General features: G+C 31.5%; 1 protein-coding gene across 4 annotated transcripts in view; it reads left to right on the top strand.

Annotated features, from left to right (window-relative positions):
• Positions 1 to 18,055, top strand: part of RELN (reelin) — a 515,944-nt gene that overhangs the window by 152,798 nt on the left and 345,091 nt on the right. The gene's annotated exons all lie outside the window — the stretch shown is intronic.

The raw sequence follows: 18,055 nt of genomic DNA, 5'->3' as shown, positions 1-18,055 counted from the left end.
AAAATATTTCTTACACCCAAGGATGGATAATATTTTATTGTTATTATTTTTTAATTGCATTATTTTTTAGCCACACTTAAAATGAGGCACATTAAAAGGAGTCGAAAATACCCTCTGCCTGATAATAGGAAAATCTGAAATTATAGAATCATTGTATTTCACAGTTGGAAGGGATCTAAGAAGTCAACTAATCCAACACTTATCTAAATAATGAATCCATTCAAAAGCATACTACACAAGGGACCATCTAGAGTTCACATGATGACCTACAGTCATATAGAACTGTATAATGGGGCAGCATAACAGAGAGGTATGATTATTTTACTTACATTGAGCCAAATCTACTTTCTTATAATTATACCCAATAGTCCTATCTTTGCCTTCAATCAGAAATAATCTACTCTTCCCTGTGCCAGACTTTCAAATTTATATAAACTAAGGTTTTTTCCCACCTAAATCCTTTATTCTCCAAATTAAAATCTTTAGGTTTTTTTCAATGGATTCCAGTACAGAATCATTTCCTATGTCTTCATTGAGGCTACAAGTTCCTTCTTGCCTTTTTATTCTTTCCATTAAACCATTTCAGCCATTATAAGTCAAAGTAGTGCAACAGAAAGAGTACTGAGGCTGGAATCAAGAGATATTTGGATTTGTATCCTATTTGTGTTACCCATGGACAAGTGATTTAAATAATTTTGGCACTTTTATTTCCTTGTCTGTAAAATGGGGATAGCATCTGCCCTATGAAGTTGCAAGAAGATGAAATTTGCGGAATTCTTTCAAATGGTGCTTTGTAAATATTAATTATTATTCCAGGCAGTCACCTTTGTCTTCCTTTTACTACCGAGAATGGTCAGTCATGCCATAAACAAAAAAAGAGGCTTAGTTCAATGTGCTGATATAGTAAAGAATAATTTGCATTGGTCCAAGAATTCACCATCCCTAACATGTATGAGAATTGCTCTAGCTTATAAAAGCTTGCCTCATTCAGGATGTTTGTATTTCTCTATATATTATTTTCATAAAAATTTGTATCAATAATATATGGATTTATGTAAATAATTTTTGTTTTCTTTTTATTATCTTTGTTGAGATTTAACAGAGTCTGAATCTTTTTGTATGACAGATATCTTAGTCTTCTTCAGGTGTTTTATGAAGTAACCCTTCAATTCTCTTAAAATTATGTCCCCCTCCCTAAGATGTATACCCTTTGTGTACATTTTGTCTAATTCAGATGTTTTTCTCATCTTCATTCTCTACATATTATTTCTTTATATGCACATCAAAGATTATGATGTTGGAGTTCCAGTGGTGTTTTCATTCTTTTTATAACATAAAAAATTTAGTATAAAAATTGTTGCAAATCTTTTCCATCTTTTATCTGTTTCTTATCTTCTTTCCAACTCATTTTGAAATACTCTCAGGAGGAAATAATTGAATACCAAAAATGTATCTTGATTTAATTCATGTGTCCTTATTGAGTAATTAATAGAATCTCTGTCTCTTCAACTTCTACAAAAAGCATATATGCTGCAATAATTTGCATGGTTATTTTTAAATGGTGTGTTTTGTTTTCAGACCAGATTTATTTTTTTTGACATATTTCTTCCAATCCCCTATTTAACATGATTTTATAACAAAAATTAAACATTTTTTAAAAAGCTTAGCATAATCAGTCAATACATTAACTGCTTCTCTTCATTACATACTTTATTATATCCATGTTTGAAAAGAGCCATATTTTCTCCTTTCTTCGTTGATCCCAAGGCTTTTTAATTATTGTTTACATTGTATTCAATTTTAATTTGTGATCCTTTTTATTCATATTGTTGTAATAATTATGTGTATGCAAAAATGTCCTTGTTTTATCTACTTTACTTTTTATTAATTTATATATACTTCCCCCTATTTCTCTAAATCCTTCATAGTTTTCATATAGTACTATGATGTCTTATGGCTTTGGTACTATAAACAAATATTACATTATGTTCACAAGCCAGTTTGTTTAACCATTCACCTATCAATGAACCAACAAATTTACTTTGTATTCAGCTCTCTGTTATCGTAGTACGTTTTTTTTGCAGATAGTTAACATGAGCATTGTAACATGAGATGAAGCAATATCCCATGAAATGATATTACTTATTGCCTGTAGCTGAATGATAAAAGCAACTTTGCCAAGTCTTTTATTTGCCTCTCCAAGGAAAACCTGTGAACCATCTTTCCATTTAACTGCAACTTCCTTCCTTTGGTTTATTTATAAGAATGTTGGGATTTATATACTTAATTCCTCCAATAATATTTATATTCATTGGTTCTTGGGCAAGGATTCTATCTTTTTATCACTAATAGCTAACCAATATTTTATAGATGGCCTAGAAATTATGTGATTCTTAGCATGTTCTCCCTCATTTTGTCACTCTACTACATTTACAACAAAAGTAAAAGTGACCATACAAAACAGAATCCTATTTTGTCTCTTTTTTGATTGGCCTGTGCTCTGACAATTTTTTGCTATGTGACAGAGTGAGAAACTTGACCTCTGCACCTCAGCTTTCTCCTCTGTAAAATGGGGGAAAATATGCCTGTAATACCTATCTCACAAGGTTTCTAAGAGGCTATAATCAGGTAATGTGTTGAGTCTGTGTGTGTGTGTGTGTGTATAATAATTGATTATATGTATATATATATATACATATATATATACATATATATATATGTATATATATATATATATATATATATATATATATATATATATATATATCATAAACATGCTACCAGATCAGAATAGTTCACAAAATGTAGCTGGCAAAATCCAGTTACAATATGATTTGTATTTGTGTCACTTTCTCCTTCAAAAATGGATTTTGTAGCACATCTCTTCCAAGAATTGAGTATTTTCCACTTTAATGTGAAAATAATATTACAATTGTTTTGGATTTGCCAGGGAATTTCCCCTAAAGTCCAATTCATTTATTGTTGAGATGCTATGCCTAGAGATCGCATAGCTGCGATTAGAAAAATGTTGGAATTGACTATGACAGTTCAAAGTCAACAAGTAGACTTATTCTAGTTATGGATAACTGATAAATTAGATATCTTGTATGCACTCCAGCCAATATTACTTAAAAATAAAAACATGCAGCTTATTAAAGAGCATAACATATATGAATATACATGAGTATCATATAGTAACTAATATCTATAAGACATAAATAAGAGAAAACTGCTTAAGAAATGGAGGTACTTCCATTTAGTAAATGGAGATACTAAGCATAATTTTAGTTATTTTGCTAGTATTTGGATATAACCATGATCTAAATGATGTGAATACTTCCTCCAGGGATGCTGATAATTGTCATAAATATTCTATCCAATAGATGAGCTGATGATTTGCAGCTGTGTATTAGAAATATGTTATTGTCTATTCGCAGTCACTATATACATTATTTTTTCACTGTTCCACAATTTTAACCCTGTGGAGAGTATGTTATTTTTAAGTCAGAATTTCTGAATTATCAGAGGTATATAAAAGTACAATAGACTGCTTTGGGAGGGGTGAATTCTCTCCACTGGAAATTTTCTTTTTTTTTTTTTTTATTATAGCTTTTTATTTACAAGATATATGCATAGGTAATTTTTCAGCATAGACAATTGTAAATCCCTTTGTTCCAACTTTTTCCCTCCTTCCATCCCCCAGATGGCAGGTTGACCAATACATGTTAAATATGTTAAAGTATAAGTTAAATACAATATATGTATACACGTCCAAACAGTTAATTTGCTGTATAAAAAGAATTGGACTTTGAAATAGTGTACAATTAGCCATCCACTGGGAATTTTCAAGCAAAGGCTGGATAAACAGGTGGTAGATATGATATAATTATTTCCTTTTGGGGATGGGATAGATTAGATGGCTGCTAATTTTTAAATTCTGTAATATTGTGATTGGAACAGAGATGAAGATATTGTGTGCTGAAGCAATTTCTAGCCTCTTTTGACCTTGGTGTAGTAATGGATTTAAAGTTGTTAAATTTTCTTAGGGAATGGTCATAATCTTTATCTTTATTGGTTCTTTTATCTACTTCCCTTTTGTTTAATGGCTTATTTAAATAGATTTAATAAGAATTCCTTCAAATATTTTCTCATTTTTATACTTCTCTTTTGGTATTGATTTTGATCTTTGATTTAACAACTAGATAGTACTAATATACAAATAACTGGAAGCAGAAATGGCATACACTAGTGTTCAATAACTTTCTGTCTGTTAACATTATTTGGATAACCAAACTTGGATGTCCTTCTGGCTTAGTTAGAGCTCATATACTTTGACACAATGTTTGGTTTGGGTCTACCATAAACCATAAATATTGACTAAAATCTTGAAAGTTAGTGAACATTGGATTTTGTCATGAAATCTATCTTTTTAGGCATGGATGTATGTCTATACACACACACACACACACACACACACACACAAATCAAAATCAACTTGAATCAATCTAATTGCTTCAATCCAAACCATACTGACATCCAACTTCTGCTTGTTTTCCAGGTGAATTTAGAGAACAAAGATTATTTTCTCTCTGTATTCTCTATGGTGTTTAACTGAAAAGGAAAGCTAGACTAACATGAAAACCACATACCTCATATTCTACACAAGATTATGTTCTTCTTCTAGGAAGACTTATACTTCTGTTATGACTGCTCCTGGTTCTCTCCCACCTTCTGCAAAATTACTTAGTTCCTAATTCATCCTCCTAACAAATATATTTTCAGCATTTCATCCTCCTGTCATAGCTTCAATTATATATATATATTTTATTTCTTTCTTACTACCAACATAAAGCCTTGCTTGGTTAAAGGTTTGTTTAAAGGATTATACTTTTTATTCATCTGCTTAAACCTTTTGTACATTTTTACTATAAAAACAACCAGTTTTAAATACCCAGAAATGCCTTGATAATCTGCTATGAATAAATGCAAAAATGTCATTTTATCATTGCACAATACAGAAGCAAATAAAAATAAGCAGAAATAATTCTACAACCTGATATCATTACTTTAAAAGTTGATACAAAAGAATAGGTTGTTAATTCCTAAACTAAAGAAATTTCTCCCTCCAAAACTTAATTGGTCACTTGACAGTGAAGAAAAACAGAGGCTTGATAAATGATATGAACTATTAGTCATACTCTTGGGGACTTGATATATACATGTAGTTAGGCCCTAATATTACAAAAACAGTTATTTCGGCAGTACTCGCTATGATTTAATATTCCAGTTAGGGACCAGAAAATTCAACCAATAGCAAAATGTGAGACTTGGGAAATAGGAAAAATGCTTCTTGGAGAATATCATATCCAATTTTATCTAACAATGTGGATCACAGAATTTCAGACTTACATGAAAAGCCATTTCCTTTCTCTGTGAGATATGCACAGCTCATAAATTAAAATAGTTTGGATATATATCAAATTTTAGCAAGCTTATCTTTAGTTATGAATATTCACACAATAAAAAACCCACCTAGGAGGAATTCATATATCTTATTTCAAATGTTTAAATGTCAAGGTAAATATAATTGTGATGGTTTTTTTTATGATGGACAGAAAGAAATGTTCAATGAGGCTATTTCTCCAGATGAATTCTTTAGACAAATTAGAATGACTCTCATCAAAAATTAAAGACTTCAGAGCTATACCCTTGATAGCAATTCAGATCACAGCATCTGTAGTATTTCAAGCCCATAGAACACACAGAAGTTGCTAGTGTCTTCAATTTTTAAAGTGGATTTTCTGTATTTTTTAGTGTACTTTAAAAAATCATTCCTCTAGGAGATATCTTCTCTAAACTACCAAGTGCTCAATACAATTCACCTCTTTGCTGCCTGGTAATCAGTGTTTTCACTTTGTGATCACTCAATATCTTAACTGGAACATCACTTGGTTTATTTGACTATCAATTTTGAAAGACTTCAATTATAAATAAATCATTACTGGCACAGGTGCAAATTTAACTTTTCTATTTACCTCATTTACCAAAATCACCAGCAATATACCAATGTGCCTTATTCTTCTATTTTTGCAAATATTTGACCAGCATTGTTATTATGGTATTCAAACAAATCTTCAGTTCTACCCAGATTTCAATTGACAATATTCTGCATCTGAATCAAAGGACATAATGCAGTTTAATGAGAAAGGTCTTAATGAGAAGGGTCTTGAACTGGCATTTAAGAAAACCTGGATCTTCCCTTGCTGTGGGATATTGGACAAGTTATTTCATTTGGGAGATTGTGGTTTTTTGTTTCCTATATGTAAAATGAAGATTGGATAAGATGGTCTCTCCAAGGTCTTTTCCAATCCCAGAATGACTAGATTAAAAATTATTCCAGTGACCCATAAAGATTAGGGTGTATGATGTACAACTAGGTGACAGAGTAGATAAAGAACTGAGCCTGGAATCAGAAAGATCAAGTTCAAATCTGGCCTCAAATACTTAGTAGCTGTGCAAATCATTTAATTTAGTTTGTCTCAGTTTTCTCATCCATAAAATGAGATGGGGAAGGAAATAGCAACCAATACCTTGCCAAGAAAGCCCCAAATAAATCTCAAAGAGTCAGATGTGACTGAAATGATTAAACTACAAATAAGTTTTAATTTATAAGGGATGGATTTCAACTGATCTCTCTAGCCATACTCACTTGTTCATTTTTGTATCTAATAAATACATGTATAACAAATTCCTTCAACATGCAAGAGCTTTGCCTGGGGTTATGGTCATGGAATAAAAAAATTTGGTCAGGTAGATATCAACTCCTTGACCTTTGAACCTAGACTTGAAGATTCATATCTGGATAGAGCTTTAGAACTAGATAAAGTCTTAGAGACAGAGTCTAATGGGAGAAGAAAACAAGCATTTATATAGCATCTACTATGTGTTTACAAATAGTATCTCATTTGAAACTCAAAACACTGAGAGTTAGGTGTCATCTTTATTCCCATTTTACGCTGAGAAAATTTAGGGATTTACCCAGAGTCACAAAGATAGTAAGTGTTTAATTTGAACTCTAAGTCTTCCTGCCTCAAAGCGTAGCACTCCATCCCCTGTTCCCCCTAATGGCTTAGCTATCTCCTATTCTAAAAGAGCCAGTGAATGTTAAAGCTGGAAGGCACTGTTCCTTTTCATATTCAGATAAGAAATCTAAAGTAAGAAATGGCAGATGACTTGCCCAGGGTCATAAATTAAGTTAATGGCAAAGGTAGGAATATCTCTCATTTCTTCCCTCTTCCTATGTGTTCTCTCAATGTGGTGCTTTTCGAAAAGATCTGCTGCAGAATTTTATTGTGTTCTATAAGTATTAGTACTTCTTTCAATGTTATAGTAACTTAGTTAACTGACCTCTCCAGTTTTCTTCTAGCTTACTACCCTCTTTCTTATGACCTCCTGGTCATAAATGGTCCCCCTTTTTCTTCTTTGAACAAGATAATCCTTCTCCCATCCATCTATACTACAGGTTGCTGAGCCATAAAGGATAGAGAAAATGTAAATAGTAAATAGCAACTACCTGCTGAGAATTGAGGGAGACTGCAGGAAGTGAGGAGGGAAAAGGGAGTGAAGATGGGAAAATATTAGCTTTTCTATTATAGAAGTCTTTCTGGAAGTACTAAAAATCACAATTACTGTATAAGTCTTAAAATCCCTTAATTCTATCAGAGCTTAGAAGTGAGTCCTTTCCGAATCCATTAATTTGTAAATAATATTTATCTTCTGAGCTTAAAATGGCTATGGATTTGTGAGGAGAGCTACTGGCTATCTTCCAGGAGTGCCAAATATTGCTATTTACAGGTTTTAGATGGAAGTAATAATCAAGTAAGAGAAGTGAGTAGTACTTAAACTGTATCTGGACCTTTGTGTAAGAAGCAAAATCTGTGCCTAAAAATTAAATTCTTTTTATATGGAGGCTTTCTTTTGTTTGAATATAGGTTACTTTAAAGTGGCAAACTCAGTGAAAGTCATTTGTATGTTTCATTCAATCATTCTAGGGTTCAAATAAATAAATAAGTGATCATTTTATTGCTTTCTTCTCTCTTCCTGGTTCTCATTAATTTCAACTATAAAATGACAATGATTTTTTTGAATTAAACATTTTTATTGACTTGTTTTGACTTTGTTTTCTACATCTGTAGCAATACCCCTGACCTATTGTTTAATTGTTTTAAAATTGTTCATTGGAATTGAATTCAATAAATTTATATACTGATTTAAATCTCTCATCCTCTTAAAGTTTGGCACCATTTTCTGTTCCCCACATTGCAGTTACAGTTGAGACTTCACAGGTAAAGGAACTTCCCAATTTTCCACTAATGTAGAGCATCACCTATTCTGTAGATTCAGTCAGGTCAGATAGTTTTTTGGGAATGCTGAGAAGTTATGTGTCTTGAAGGATCACTAAAGTAGGACTCGAACCCAGGTCTTCATGGGTCTCTGGCGAGGTTTCTATCCATTATGCCATCTCTTGTTACTAATTATTATAAAACTAAAAAATAAATTTATAGTCATACAAATCAATCATGGTACCTTGGAACTGTCAAAGAGACTGAAACAGTCATATAAATTATTACACCAAGTATTATGGCACACACCTGTAATTCTTGGTACTAGGGAAAATTGAAAATGGTGGATCACCTGAGTTCAGGAGTTTTAAGCATTATATAATAGGACTAAATTCCATCAGGTGTCTGTACTTAGTAAATGCAGTATTAATATGGCAGATCCTCTGGAAGAGAGGGACTTCTAAGCTGTTTAAGGATGAACAAACAGGTCTAGATTTTTAAAAAATGGGCCAAAATTGTGGGGTCAGTCAGTAGTAGTCGATGAGTGGCTGTTGTAATTCTAGCTTGGGCAAAATAGGAAAACCAAATCTCAATAGAAGGAAGGGAAAAAGGAAGGAAAAAGAATGGAAGGAGAGAAAGAAGAAATGAAAGGAGAGAGGAGGGAAACGGCAAGGAGAAGGAGTGAGTGAGGAAGGAAAAAGAAAAATGTAACATAAATTAATAATAATTATTATTTTACTGATAAAATTTCTGCATACCTATGCTGAAAACGTCATCATCCTTATCTTCAGAGTCCTCTGCTTTGAATAAGCAATTTTATTCCCGTGTTTCTTCTTTGATTATTTTTAACCAAGAAAGGCAGTAAATAGACTGTCCCAAATGACTGCTTAGCTAAGTGGTTTACCAATAAAATGTGGTTTATTCAGACATTATTTCACTTACTCTTCATTGGGAAAGACTCTAAGTAGACTGTGTAATTGTCTCAGATTTTGGTCCAATGTTTCCATAATCCTTACTCTGGGATTTCCAAAGAGGTTTTTAAAATAGGTAACCAGGTTTTTTAAATCACAGGCTGTGCATTATATGTTGGCAGGCTAATATAACATTACTATATCATATACAGTATTAATGCAGTTTCTAACTCTCAAAAACTGTTCCAGACAGAAAGAAATGTGAATTCCTTACAGAAACATACAAAATTTACCAGAATTCAAGGAAGTTCTAGAAGTCTTTCCCAGAAAGAGAATGATATTGAAGAATTATAGCACTTTAACATCCTTTGAACTGCATGTTGATTCCGAGCAACTTTATAAAATAATCCAAAATGTAAAGTAATGTGAAAAAAGATGTTATTATTATATGAATGTATTATTATAATAGTTGCAAAATATATAATAGCCATAAAATTAAATATATGGATTTGCTAATGAAATATTATGAAGGTGTGTGTTTTTTAACATATACTCACAAAGATTTACATTACATCCAAAATAAAGCTTCTTTGGCATTTCTAATCCACTCTCTACTGGTAATGCCTCTCTTTATTAAAGATAGTAAATAGAGGCATGTCATTTTAAAAAGCTGCATAGGACAAAATAAAAATCTCAACAATAGGTTCATTTATTAGTTCTTTTAAATTTTGTGTCCCATATAAAAGCAGGTAGTATATAAATCCATTTTATTTTTAGTTAATTCATTTAATAAATATTTATAAAGAGCTGACTATCTAAATACTGGGAAATCAAGGTTAATGTACCATTCTTGCCCTCAAGGACCTTATAATCTAGTTGGAGAGATAAAATACAAGCATGTAAAAATCATTTTAAAATTATTTATAAAGAGCTGACGATCTAAATACTGGGAAATCAAGATTAATGTACCATTCTTGCCCTCAAGGAGCTTATATAATCTTGTTGGAGCGATAAAATGCAAGCATGTAAAAATGTAAGTAATAATATAAGGATCAAAGAATATTTAAGGAGAGGCGCTAGAGAGGGGCAGGTTCTGGATCAGTAACTTAATTAGTACAGTAACTGGACATTTAGAAAATTCTTTCACTAATACAGATCAGTAAATGGGTTAATTATAATGTACAGACAGAATCAGAAGCAATGAGAGGTTAAATTGCAAAGCTAGTCACATTTGTACTATGAAAAAAAAAAAAGATACATGAGTTGCATTTAGATCTCCTTGACTCTAAAGCTAACCCATCATCCATTACATTGTGCTGATCCTCTTTAATCATATAGAACAGTAATATATAATCTATGTCATTATGAGCTATGTGACCCTGAGCAAATCCATCTCAGTTTCTACTGTAAAATATTATACAGCTCTGAGTTATTGTGAAGATTAAACGAGATATTTGTCAAGTGCTTAACACAGTTCCTTTAACACTATTTAATCAGTGATTCTCTCTTTCCTTCTTTTCTTCCTTCCTCCTTTTCTCCCTTCCTCTCTTTCTTCTTTCTTCTCTTTGTAGAATCACATGATCCAAATTCAGTATTGGAGTCTTTTTAATAGTTATCTCTGTGGCTCATACTGGGCAGATAGGTGGGGAAGTGGATAGAATGCCAAAGTTGAAAGACTCATCTTCCTGAGTTCAAGTACCGCCTTAAATACTACCTTTATGATGCTTGGTATATCACTTAACCCTGTTTTCCTCAGTTTCCTCATCTATAAAATGAGCTAAAGAAGAAAATGGTAAACCATTTTAGTATCTCTACCAAGAAAACCCCAGATGGTGCTATGAAAAGTTGGCTATAACTGAAAAGTGATTGGATGATGGTGGTGGCTTATATTCTCACCTATGTTAACTTGGGAAGATAGAAGATTTTGACTTGAGCTATAAAAGGGCCCTGTATACAATAGAGCAAACAAAAATATGGATTGTGTAATTTAATTGATTTAATTAAAATATTAAGTACTTTCACATTGGACAATAAACTGCTTATCTATGATCTTTTTCTTTTTCAAGATCTTACATACTCATCTTGATTTATTGTGCTAAGTTAGAATTCCCTTGCTCTCTGCCATCTATATAGTTCACATAATTCACAGGACCTGTGAAAAAAACAAATCAAGCCTGCTCCTTCATGTGATTTTCCATTTTGTTCATCCTTCTTTCCATTTTTTGTCTCCATCTTGCAATTGTTCTTCATTAATTCCCATGTCTCCAATTCATTTTAGGAAGCTCAGGTTACACTGGAAAGATTTTTTTGCATGAAGCAACAGATTGGATTCTATTTTCTGAGAAACAGCCAAACTTGGTACTTAGAGGCTCATTTCTTCTGACCACCTGACAAGTTCTCTGACTAGAGAAATTTCACCACTCTGAATAGTGAAAGGTTATATTCTTTCTTTAGTTAATTTCCCTTTGCTCTACCAATGTCGTATATAAAAAGAATACTGGATTTAGTCAAAAAGGTTTTAATCTTGACTCTACTATTCACTATCTGTGTGACCTTTGGCACATCATCTAATCTCTCTCCGTTCTCTACATCTTCATCTCTAAAATGAGATTATTGGATTAAATAATCTCTTATCAGATCCCAAGTAGCACCAAATTTTTACAAACATCTTTTATGGGAAGAATAGCTAAATCATGAGGTAGTCATTTCTAAAATTTTAACTAGTGCATTGAGATGCACTCTTTTTTTTTTTCTTCCTTTGGTGTCTCTGATAAATTGGGAGAGGAAAGGTAGGGGGAGGAATATCTCAAGCAGCCAGAGAGATTTTTAAAAGGGAGATCACTGAGCAGCACTTCCCTCAGTGATTAAACAGAGGCAAAGAAACACTTAACTTAAACTGACAAATTTGGAGAAGCTGATATTCTCTTGTCCTTCAAATTAGGGATATTAAGCAAGAGAGGGCTTAATTGTAATTTTGTTTTTTAAAAAAACCTTAAAAATCTTGTGAAAAGATTGAAGAGATTAGGGCATGGAGAAGGTGTGTAGCAAGTTAAGGAAGAAAGATTGGTGAAGGTTCTCCAGGTGACTAACCATTCACCTTGATATAGTTCGATCTGTTGGATTAACTCAATATTATGCCTTTCCTTTGTGTAGATTCTTGGAAAATTGTCTAAATCAAGTTAGACCTGGAGTGCCATGAGTATATAGTTAGTCACAGGGAATAATTGTAACTTGTGGTTTTGGCTGCTTTACTTTTACATTATGGCCCTGCTTCTTTAGACACCATATGGAAAGTTTGTGAAAGTTAAAAACAAAGCAGACAAATAAAGAGAAAATCCAAATCTTTACAGTTTCCTGAGATTCTTCCAATTTGTCAAAAATTTCACTTTGAGGGATTGCCAGAGATTCAGTTTGGTTTTTTATTATAAGAATCAACTGTCCCATTTAAAAAATCCATAAGGGATTTCCCTCCCCCCTACATTTATCACAAGGTACAGAAATAGAAATGATGAAGTTGTCTAGGAAACAGGTGGGTAAATTTCTGTCTGAGAGCAAAAACTCTATGACTAGCCAATATTTATGTCACTTAGATAATATATAGTAGCAGCAGAATAGTATTCAACTCTTTTTTTGGCTGCCTGCAGAAAATTGTTGTATTTTTCTTATGGAGGAAGGATGGAAGCACTCTCAATCTGACATGAAAAATGATCACTTTTGATTGCTTTTTCACAGTAAGGAATTTTTGTAAATAAAAATCTATCCTAACTCCAGTGATTTAAAAACTTTATGAAATTCAACTTAAATACATTCAGAAGTATTCTTCTACTTTCTAAATATAATTGAGAGTTTCTAAAAGAATATTAAGACTATTTTGAATGATTAACTGTTTCCCCTGGAATTTTACCTTAGGGCTATGGAAGAAAGTTATACTTCCATGTAATATATGTGGAATATGCCCAGTGATGATGTATACTATCTAGTGGGCATTCCCTTTTCCCTTTCCCTTTCCTCTTTAGGAACATAATTGCTAGCTATTATAAATCATCATTTCTCTTTTTTTTTTTTTTTTTACTGAAAAAATAACCAATTTGATCCTTGCCCTTTCCTTTAGGGAAAGGAGCAATTGAAATGTTTACTCCTTTGTTTACCAGCATATCCTGCCCGTAATTTATATCTATGCTAGAAAGGCTGAATTAGTTTAAGTAAGGAAAGTAACTGTATTCAGTTAAATAACATTTCATTCTGATTTGCTTTAAAATATTTTCTTTTGGAATTTAGTGAAATAAAATTGTCTTCAGATTTAATAATATGTACACTTCAATTGAGAATTCTAATATACTTTAAGAATTGGTACATAAAAGTTATATGAACCAGGACAAGTATATATAAGTATACCTTTTAGGAAAATGAAATCTAATAAATATGCAGTTTAGAATGGTTTTGCATAGCAATGTAGCAGTGGCTTGAACTAGACAAATACATTTGGATTATTTGTGGTTCCAAAAATAAGTGGGTTCAAGTTTAAGGTTATAATAAATGTTTGTAAAATTAAATTGCAAGTTTTCCAGTTGTATAATCAATGTAAGAAGACGTTCAAATTGTTTAATCCATTTGAGAAACTCTGAATAGTGAATCTGGAGGAATAAAACACAACGAAAATGTTATTATTCTATAATTTTTCACTTTTTTTTAAGAGTCCATTTTTATGAACTGTCTCTAGAATCACCCCAGGTATAATTGTAACATTGGCAAAATTGGCTTTCATTCTCTCTCTCTTCTTTTTGCTCCTTTTTAGGAGCATAATTTATTGTCTCATAATTTATTGGAGTCAGTGATCCATGATCTAGAACCTTTCCAATTTTTTTTCCTTTTGACCATAAAAGCCTAAACACCATGTATCCTCTTCTTGAAATTGGAGAATCTGATAATTTACTTGATACTAATGTGTTATTGGGTGATAATGGATGATAATATTCTATTGTTTCCAGATAACATATATTTTATCTAGGGTCTTCTGAAGTCATTACCTAAACTACAAATGACTGTAATAGAAGAAAATTCAGACAAGCTGCAGACTGATGAAATTCATAGGTAGGAAAGCCATTTGGGATTCTCAAATCACACCTACTGCTCACTAGGCAGAACTTACCATTTTTTTTCAAGTCCATAGGATATAGAGTAAATCAATATAGTGTAAAAGCATTTTTATTTATTTTATTTTTTATTTATTTAGGGTAAAACATTTTTAAAAGTAAGAGAAATGCACTATAAATGAATGGAAAGGATTGTTGTGTATTTACTAAAAAGGTACTAGGCAACAACATAAAAAATATTTAAGTCTTGCCAGCGGGAGAGGGGCGGAAAGTGATTATTTCTCTGTCCTTTATAACCATGAAACACTATTGAGACTTTTAAACTTATTTTTTAAAATTTCCAATAGCTTTCATTTGCAATATGATCACAAACTAATGAGAGTGATTGGCATATATAGCTCATTTTCATTTAGTCACAACCATCCTCATGATGAATAGATTAAAGTCTTTTTTCTTGAATCCTAATCAATTTAAGTAAAAATTGTAATACATATCTAAATAATAACATATAATAATTTCCTGATTTTAAGTAATTCTTAATTATTAAATGTGTTGACTACCTATTCTCCTATGTACATACCTGTAAGAGAAAGGAGGTACTCGTGAAAGGTTGATGGGAAATATTAATTATTGTTGCTCCCAGAACCAGTCCCTGCAGAATATTACCTCTTCTGAACTGTTAGAATTGTTTATATTTAATTTATTACTGTCCCACACTAAATGAAACCTGGGATTCCTAAATTTGAACTGCTTGGCATAAATTGGCGATAACTAGTTACTAAGAGCACTCACAAAGATCTGATATTAAATGACCTTTTTGTCATTTGATAATATATTTAAATAATAATTTATAATTTGTAGGTAAATTGAAATAATTTGGTTTGAAGCTAGTTACCCTATTAATTCAAATGGAATTGCATAGATCCCATCTGTGTAATATTAATGCAATGTGAATGTGCTGACACTACAATGAAACAGATACTTCTAGATTTTTATTAAGCCAAATAGAATTCTGATTTCTATTTTGACAAGAATAATATATAATGTTTAATGTTCCTAAGCACTCCATTTAATTTGAACAGTATTGATTGAAACCTTGGTATAAGACAAATATAAGTCAAGGTTGTTTTTAAAATTGAATGTCATGATTTTTTGATTTTGAGATGAAACTTATAAATGTACATGAGCTCATATCCAGAAAAAGATTTATGTATCAGGATGGAGTGAGGAAAATACAAAGTCATTCATTTCCATTTCCATTTCAGCATCTCACAAGTTCGAGGTCAAATTTTGGCTACCCAGTGACGCATCTTAATCTGGAAACAAAAATGTGCTGTGTAAATCTCATCCAGTTCTTATCTGCATTAGTGTTTATAGAAAAGATTATTAATAACATGAGCAAATTACTTAACAAGACCTACTTAAATATTTCAAAGAGCAATGTCCTGGATGTCCTAACATGTTATATGAAAGATAAACAGTGAAAATGCTTCCAATTAATAATGCATACTGTATGTTGCAAAGTAGCAAAGATGGTAGGCCTCTTATCCAAACTACAGTTTTAACTTAAGCAAATATATATAAATATGACTGTAGAGTTAAGCCTTATTAAGTCTTTCTTCTAAATCCACATGCAGGCATTAAGTCTCCTATTGGAGATGGACTGCTTATTTGCTAAGTGCAAAGATGGTTACAAAAGGGCTTTTCCGACTTTGAGGATGAAAGCTGAAGTACTCTTTAATTTTGGTTACTGCAGGGCTCATTTCAGCAGTCACAATAGTTATTTGGCTCAAAACCAAAAAAAAAAAGTAGCAATACAGTACTTACATGTCTGTGGATCAAAATTAGATGAAAAATTGCTGTTTCTCATCTCCAAAGCTATTTGCTGCACATTTTATAACCCTCAAGATGCCTTTTGTAATATGTGATAACAGAGCCAACTGAAGCATCTGCCTGGAAAGAGATTACGTTAATTATGGACTCAATGTCCTATTTTCTACAAGTGATCCCTAGAGAGTATCTTACTGTTGGATGAGAGGTGTTATGATGCACATTAAAACCTACAAGTCACACACAAAGAGGTTATAAAAGTGAACCAAGGACACCTATAAAAATTCACCATTCTTGTAATCAGTTGTGGAAAAACCTACAGTAATATATTTTAAATTATTCTAACACCTGTCACAATGGACTTTTCTGTTTGCAAAGGACAAAATGAAGCTTGCAAAACAGCAAAATACTGCTTGTGTTTCCATAACTGATGCAATGAAGGACAGGACTATCTTTTTTAAAGTCTTGGATATACTTACCATGAAAGTTTCCTTTCCAAATTAAAAAAAAAAAAACTTTATCATCTACTATTGTAATAGTATTCTTGAAGTGTAGCTAAGTGGTTTTCCTGTCAAGCATTGTTCCTGATGACACATCAAGTGCCTCATCATTAAGAATTCATTTGCCATTCAGTGTAATAGGCTGCTCCTAATGAATTCATTTAGTATTAATGTGGATGTCATGTGTATTTCCATGGAAATTCTTCGTAATTTAACATTGATTTAACATTATTAATGGACACTTAAAGCAAATTTTACCTTGTTTTTATTAATTTCAGAATTAGACCCCTTGATTAATAGCTTTTGAGGTAGAACTTTTTTTTGAAATAGCACAGAACATAGAATCATAGGAAGCAAAAATGTTAGATGATTGCCTTAAAAAAAAACTAATCGTTTTTTAAAGAGAGGATTACAGAAAAGTCACAACTGAATTTTATTTTAAACTTCAAAAGAGGCGTTCTAGAGGATTTAGAACATGATGATTTTATGTTGAGAAGGGAAGAAGGGACCAGAAAGAAATGCAATTATATACATAATTTTTCTTCAAGTAGCTTGTCTTTTAAACATTAGATTAAATATTATATCCATTGATAGTTGAGATCAAGATGAAACTTTGATAAATATTTTTAAATTTTTTGTAAAGACATTAAACATAAATAACACATTGGAAATAAACCTTAGCTATAATATTGAGTTTTAGAAAATCATAAATATTTCAGGGGGGGAAGAATTCTACCAAACTCTTTCATTTCTTTATTTCTATATTGAAAGCTAGATTTCCAAGTTATTTAATTATGAAATTCCTAATTTTTTTCTTAGATATAAAATGTTTTTTTTTGAAAATGATATTTTTCAGATTTTTTTAAAGTTGTGTTAATTGAAAATTTTAAACTGTTTCCAAACCTTAAAATGAAATATAATTGAATTAGTATTATGATTTGTTCCAAGAAGAGTTTCAAGATTTAATGATAGTTTAATATAAAAATATCCATTTAGTATAATGTTTATAAAAAGATTATTCCTGTCCATTTCATAATTTAGACTTATGCTTCCTCTGCTTGTAAAGTTCGCTACTTTTCTCATTTTCATAGTAGGAAACACCAAAATTTTTGTCCCTTCTTCGTATTCTTGGATAATTCACTGAACTTTTCCAAGATTCAGTTTATCTATCAAGATTACATAATACTAGTTTACACAGATTTTTAAAGAAGTTTTGTAAATCATAAAGTGTTAAATAAATGTGAATTAAAAGGAAAAAAAAAAGCAAGCCCAGGCCTAATTAGTAGCCTTCTAATGCTGCTTTACATGTTCTGTCTAGGGTGGATAATATTTAACATTTTCTAAGTGACCTACAAGAATTAAATCCTGAACTTGTTTTA

Source organism: Sarcophilus harrisii, chromosome 5 (assembly GCF_902635505.1).
Source record: "Sarcophilus harrisii chromosome 5, mSarHar1.11, whole genome shotgun sequence".
In the NCBI taxonomy this organism is placed as follows: domain Eukaryota; kingdom Metazoa; phylum Chordata; class Mammalia; order Dasyuromorphia; family Dasyuridae; genus Sarcophilus; species Sarcophilus harrisii.
Note: the sequence above shows the minus strand (reverse complement) of the source record. Positions and strands in the feature narration are given on the sequence as shown.